The 7,498-nt window shown below is 31.9% G+C and overlaps 1 pseudogene; it reads right to left on the bottom strand.

The window, feature by feature from the left end:
* Positions 1 to 320: 320 nt before the first annotated feature.
* On the bottom strand, positions 321 to 803 carry LOC112668902 (transcription factor BTF3-like; annotated as a pseudogene).
* Between the last annotated feature and the right edge of the window lie 6,695 nt (positions 804 to 7,498).

The following is a 7,498-nucleotide window of genomic DNA, read 5'->3' as shown; positions in this document are numbered from 1 at the left end:
CTTAAGAAAATCTTTGGCGGGGGGCAGGGGTGGGAGGGAGTGACTCTTGTTTTTTTTCCTAGGCAAAGATCTTTATTAACCTTGTTTCAAACTTTATTCCCAGGCTTCTTCAGCTTAATTAGCTGCACAGAATGAATTGTGTATAAGCAAAAACTGAAAAGAGCCGCAGTGTCCAAGGGGCTTGGGCTTAAAAATATTAGAGATCTAGATTTTATCAGATCCATGAACAAAATTTTAAAAAGCAGTCATAATATAAAATAGCAACTCCCAGTAACTTCAAGTTTTATCTTCTTCAGAAGTTGACTGAGTCAGATGATGAGTCAGTTTGCTTCATTCTTGGAAGTTTCATCAAAATTCTCCACAAGATCTGGAATTTCATCATCATCATCCTCTCTGGTAGCAAGTGGTGCTTTTCCATCCACAGATTGTTTGGGCAGAGCTTCAGCCAGTCTTCTTAAACTAGTCAGACTGTCTGCACCAAGTTGGCTTAAGATACTGGGTAGCATTTCTGTCAGCGGCTTTGTCTCAGTACGGCCTGTAATGGTGAAAGTGTTTGCTGCCAGCGATGCCTGAACTTTAGGGTTGTTAAAGTGGATCATTGTTCCTTGATTTGTGAACATATTCACTTCTTCAATACCAGAGATATTGTTTACCCCTAACTTCTTTAAGGAGAACTGAAGTTTTTATCATCTGCTGTAGCTGTTCTAATCACCTTCTTTCGGTGAGCAGTTCCTTTCCCACAAGCACACTTGTGCTTGCAGTTTGGTGGGTTTCTCCTGGTTCATGATAGTTTTTTCATCTTGTTGGAGCAGAAATGGGACCATTTGGGGAATTAGGTTTGGCGCTCAGTGGGGAATGACTCTTAATTGTTGATTCTGTTGGCTGAATCTCTTCAGGTTAGTTTTTCCTATATGTTTTGGAATTTTAGTTTGAGAGCTCATCTTGTAGGGGAGAGGGGTCTCCCACCAATCCCACCTCTTCTGTATACATTCACTTCTAACATACTTGAGATTATCATGGTCAATCTAGTCTTTCATCTCATTATAATATTGGGAATGTCACACCTGGTGGTCCATGAATATTTGTCCCTTAAGAATGTCAAGAGTTTACAGTACTTCTGGAATGTATTCAGAAAGGGGATGAGTACAATGAAATGAGTGCAGACTCAGACTTGCTTTATGTATACACTGATCTTTTCAAGCATGCAACTACATAAAATTCAAAAAAAGGATTATATTCAGTCTTAGACTGAATGTTATCAACAGTGGTTTACCATTTTGGAAAATCAAGTTATTGACAGTCTAAACACTTAGGCTTTTGAGTTGCCAATACTGTGCACTCTATTGATCTGCTTCTACAGCTCTCTTGCACCGTGATTGCTACACAGAGTTGCAAAAAAAATATCTAACAACTTCCTTACACCTTTCAGTGTGGCTGTGACCAAGCATTTACATATTGAAACTATAAATATATTTCTTTCTATTTATTCTTTATATCGGACTTATATGGATTTTAAAAAATCCATATGTCAGCCGGTAAATTTATTATAAATTTCATTTGTGGCAAAACAGAGGGCATTACAAATATTTTTTATAAAATGGAGGTTTGAGGGTTTAAAGAGCTTTCATTTTGTTTTGAGTTTCTATCATCCCCAAAACCTCAAAATGAAACCAAGCCCAAACCTCTCAATTATAAAACCAGGGCTTTCTTGAATCTTGACTCAGGTTTACTAAAAGAATAAATGACACTTCACGAAAGTTGGTAAGAGGTAAGGTTTCCAGGGAGGGCAATGTGAAGCAAATATCAGGTGTAGGAAAAACCAAATATCAGGTTTAGAAAATTTTACTTTCTCAGAAAATTTGCAGAAATTTTCTATTTAGACAGTATGCGCTGAAGAGCAAATTAAATAAGCAAGTGCTGTGGCAAGCCTGCAGTATTCATATACATATTTGTTAGAGTATTTATGTTTTGTTTTGTTTTTTTGTTTTTGTTTCTCTAATTCTCTTATCTGGTTGAGTTGATGTCAGAGAATCCATTTTAGCTTCAAGACAGGTGAGAGTGGAAAAACAGATGACCTTCCTTTTTTAGACTCAACATTGCTTTCCATCTACTCAGTGGAAGTTCTTTGCCTTTACTTTTTTTCTTCCTTGAAATACCTTTTCTCTCTTTATCTCCACTCTTTCAAGTCCTACGTTATACATTGAAAGAATAAATGGGCAAAGATGTCTAATGAAAAAATGGAAGCAAAGCTCCTTAATGAGTGAAGAATCATCTTGCCAAATAAAGAAATGTATTATAAAGCTATATTGAATAACATAGCACATTAAAGTACAATAGGTACAAATAAAAGAGATACTATAGAAACAGACTCTATCAAAAGTTATGATAAAAATTATATCAGAAATGAATAGAGAAAGATTATTACTTAAAGGATGAGTACATAATAGATAAAATCAAGAGAAAGCTAGATTTTTACTATATTTCATGCATTAAAATAAATCTGACAGAATTTAAAAGTTTTACTTACTATAAAAAATAGCAGAAAATATAGAGGACTAGTGACATGATCTCAGAAAGGGAAATAACTCTATTAGCAAAAACAGAAAGCAAACCAATGGAGAAAATCACAAAGGAATAGATGGATCAAGTTAACTACTTTAAATTTTGTTTTTATTTGTAGTAACAATAATGCTTGCTTTGTTAGTACTTACACTATGCTAATGAAATGGTCTCCAGTTATATGAATGTGCATCTACAACAGGAGCACACCTGCTGCTTACAGGTATCCAGGTTGTGTCCCATACAAGGCAGAGACAACTGAGAGAGTGACATTCACATTGTAGACACATTTATTATTTTGATCTATTTTTAAAAATATTTCATTATAACTTTTTTAGATTTCAAAGGTAGGTTATTTGTATATTCATTATAATAGTTCCCAACTAATCAAGTAAAATATCTTTTCGTAATAGAGTACAAAGATATCATTTTGCTTTGACTCATGAAGAATAAATGATCTTAACAATCAAAAAAAAAACAATCAAAAGACTTTGTTGATACCACAGTAAACAATGCTGCTAATACTGGAAGCTACTTTTCACAAATTTCATGAGTTCATCAGAAAATATCTTAGAATGAAAAAGAAAAATTCCCTGGTAGTAAAATGGAGCTATATTTTGCATCTCATTTTGCACTTAACAGTATTGTCATTTGCTTATTTTACTAAAACAATATTGCAGAGTTTCCATTTAAGCTTAATAATACTTTCATCTGACATGAATCACTATAGAATGAGTAATATTTATTTACCATTACCACATAATGGTCTAATTATAACAGAGCCATTATTATGCTGTGAAAATTTTGTTATACAATTTTAACTGCTGTTAAAGCTTGATGGCTCATTAAATGAATATAATTTTAAAATATTACATATTCTAAAGTATGTATAAAATGATCACATTATTTCTGCCCAGATACTCAAAACATTTAAAAAAAGTGTATCATGATCAGAGAAACAAAATATGAGAATCTACCATACAAAAAAATGAAAAAGAAATTATTTGGATCATTTAATGCCAAAGGGAAGAAAGAAAAGGAAATGATTAGTTTCAGAAGAATCTAGCACAGACTTCACAGAAGGGGCAAGTGGTGATTTACTCTCTATTTATATGTCAGTAAGAATGGATGAATCCCATTAAAAAATGATAGAAAAAAAACCATGTAGAAATCGCTAAATGAAACATACTTTCTGTTGATCCAGTTGAAGTCATTGTATTTGAATATTAAAAGCAGAACCCTCTTGTTGAGATTATCCATCTCAAATAGGACAAATTTATCTTCTAGAAGAAAGCAGAGAGAGGAGGTTTTTGGAAATTTCTCATATAAGAATTCTGGCAAGTGTCAAAAAAAATTCTAACTCCTATTACTTTTTTCTTAGGCTGAAAAAATCCTTTCTAAAATATGTATATTTTAAAATATATATATTTAACATATATAATTTTGTAAATACATTAAAGAAAAAAACAACTGAATAAAGAGTATAGGGGCATAGAATGACAGATTTTGTCACTTAATTATTGTAAACCAGGAATAGAGTGAAATACACCACACATATTTTATTAAGTGTTTAAAATTAAAAACTGCTTTGAAAAAATAGATAATAATTGATGCTACAAGAAATAAATTATTTGAAGATGAGAAGCTATTAATGTGCTATTAGTGAGTGTATACTATACATAATTATGTATGTATGTATGTATTTTTGAAGATTTTATTTATTTATTTGAGAGACACAGAGAGAGTGAGAGAGAGGGAGAGCAAGAGCGGGGTGAGGGGCAGAGGGAGAAGCAGACTCCCACTGAGAAGGGAACACCATTTAAGACTTGATCCTGGAACTCTGAGATCATGACCTGAGCCAAAGGCAGTGGCTTAACCGACTGAGCCACCCAGGCCCCCAATAATTATGTATTTAGCAAAGCAATTGAGCATTCATAGAATAATCTACACAACTGAATTGACGATAGGAATCTCCTTCAAAAAAAAAAAAAAAAAAAAAAAAGGAATCTCCTTCATTTGGTGGAAACCCTAGCAAAATTGGATAACATTATGATGGACACTATGCATAACACAAACATCAACAACAAGTAACAATATTGCACATTATTTAGGGGATGAAATGCAAAACCACAAATCAAGATTATAGCAGATGGAATTAGCAAGATTATTTGATGAGGTGAACAATTCTAATTCTTATTCAATCATTTTAGATGTGCTAATAAACTGATTCTCTTAAAAAAGAAGAAAGAAGTCCTGATTTGTGGCATTTGCCAATTTCAATGATGCAAACACTCCTAGGCTGATATCAAGCTCCTAATAATTTAATAACTGGCTCACAAAATTCCTGAATATTTAATAATAGGCTTTCACTAGCCGGTGCAAGCTGGCTCCTACATACACATACACATATAATCAAAGCCACGTTATTAGACCTGTGAATTTAAAAATGCAAGGCTTGTTATTTCAACATGCAGCTATATGAGGCACTTCCATCCAGTAGGTGACATACGTTAAAGAACAATTATATAGGGATCCCTCGGTGGCGCAGTGGTTTGGCGCCTGCCTTTGGCCCAGGGTGCGATCCTGGTTACCCGGAATCGAATCCCACGTCGGGCTCCCGGTGCATGGAGCCTGCTTCTCCCTCTGCCTGTGTCTCTGCCTCTCTCTCTCTCTGTGTGACTATCATAAATAAAGAAAGAAAGAAAGAAAAAAAGAACAATTATATATGTATTTCCAGTAGACCACTTATAAGAGAAAATCAGGAAATCTAAAATCTGGGTACAATAATGGTATAAATGTGCATGGAAAACATAATAAATCGCAACAGATGATGTTTGAAAATGATAGAATATCCTATATTCTGTTTTCTGTGCGTTTCTTAAGCTAGGAGGAAATGAGACAGCAAAACTCTCTCTGATAACTGATAGCTTTTTATATGGCACGAACTATAGAGCTACTTTTTAACCTCAATAAAAATTAAAGGGTATAGAATTTACCAAACATAGGTATTTAGCCATTGTTGAATTTGTAACAGGAAATGCAGTTGGTAACATTATGTTACTAAAAACACAGAGAAAAGGTTTGATGGGAGTGAGTGAAGGATTCAGGAGTTCACTTGTGATGATCACCAGGTGATGTGTGGAAGTGTTGAATTACTATACTGTACACTTGAAACTAATATAACCCTGTGTATTAACTGTACTAAAATTAAAATAAAAACTTAATTTAAAAATTTTAACATTTTTTAAATTAAAAAATAAAAACTGACAATAAAAATAAATGAAAATAACACAGAGACAGGTTAAAAACTCTTAAAACTTTTTGATAGCATTAGCAAAAATATGCATTCTAGAAAAGAAGCCAAAGAATACTTGCAAAAAATCAACATTTATATGTATCTGTTTAGTTCTAATTTATCATATTTTTTAAAGTATTAATTTTGTAAGCAAAATGTTACAGAAACTGAAATTCAAGACTTTAATATCCTTGAAATGCCAAAGAGATTAAGAAATTTCTTTAAAAAAGATTATGATTATGGTTGTTATGAAAAATATATTATTGTTAAAGAAATTATAATTTTTGGACATAATTATGAATCTCAAAAACTATAAGCAAAAAGACCAAGTTTGACTGGAACTCCCACGATCAGCCCATCTCTGTCCAAAACCAAAATTTCCAAGTGAATAATTTTGTTTTCTGTATCAGATATGGTAATATTATCATTAAGGAAAGTTTTATGATGCCAAGAGAATAGTATGCTTGTTTTTGCGCGCTAGATACCACCATTTGATAAAATACGAAGAAAATGAGCTACTACAACTACATAAAAAATTACAATTGGTGTCTATTGATGACTATAACAGCGAGTGTGATATTTATGGTCACAAATATTTGAGAAACTAAAGTCTTTAAGCTGTTTTCTAGAATCTACATAGATTTCCTCTGAAATATTGCAATTTCAATATTGAAATGCAGCAATAACTCACTGAATACATTTTCAAATATTCTGATAGCTCTGAGGTTATAAATGATCTCCAATTTCAGTTGTCAGTGGCAAATATGGTTTCAAAATTAAAATGTACTAAAAAAAAATTAAAATGTACTTAAAACTACTTAAGGTGTGCAATATCTGAAGGAAATTAGCAAGTAAATAGGAGGTGATTTTCCTGGAAAATGAAATACTGAATCAAGTAACCATTGAAATCATCATAAATAATTCATTTCCATAAAACAACTATTAAAAATACATATTCTGACTGTGCTATTTGTAACTACTTTTGTTATATTTTTCATTTTCCATTATTTTATGGACAATAGCCTTATTTTTGTAATTTCCACAAAGTATTTTTTATGTTGTAGAAATAAACTATAACTAATAAAAATGTTCTACATAAAGAAAGAAACCTATGTCCAATTTGCCAATTGTGTGAGCTAGCAATATTCTTGATTAAATATTTATTTATTTATTTATTTATTTATTTATTTATTCAGGGTTATTATATATAAAAATTATACAGATATACATTTTTAAATGTGATAAAAATGAAAATGGAAATTATTACATCTTTTTATTATATTTATTTCTGTATTAGTACTAATGTATACCCTAAAATGGATATAAATAATATTTTCTTAATACCACCATGATTAAAATGCTTCACTAAAATGTTGTCTTCGCTATTTTCGAGAGTGCACACAAAGGACTATTTCTTTTTCTTTCTTTTTTTTGTAAGATTTAATTTTAAGTAATCTCTATACCCAACATGGGGATCAAAGTCACAATTCTGAGATCAGGAGTCACATGTTCTTCCCACTGAGCCAGCCATGCACCCCCAAAAGACTATTTCTTGAATTTATTTCATTATCAATTTTCAATAGCTGTCACATCTGAAAAATTTCCCTCAGAAAGATACTAAGTAAGAAACTTCGATATAAACAT

The sequence above is a fragment of the Canis lupus genome, chromosome 23 (assembly GCF_003254725.2).
Source record: "Canis lupus dingo isolate Sandy chromosome 23, ASM325472v2, whole genome shotgun sequence".
In the NCBI taxonomy this organism is placed as follows: domain Eukaryota; kingdom Metazoa; phylum Chordata; class Mammalia; order Carnivora; family Canidae; genus Canis; species Canis lupus.
Note: the sequence above shows the minus strand (reverse complement) of the source record. Positions and strands in the feature narration are given on the sequence as shown.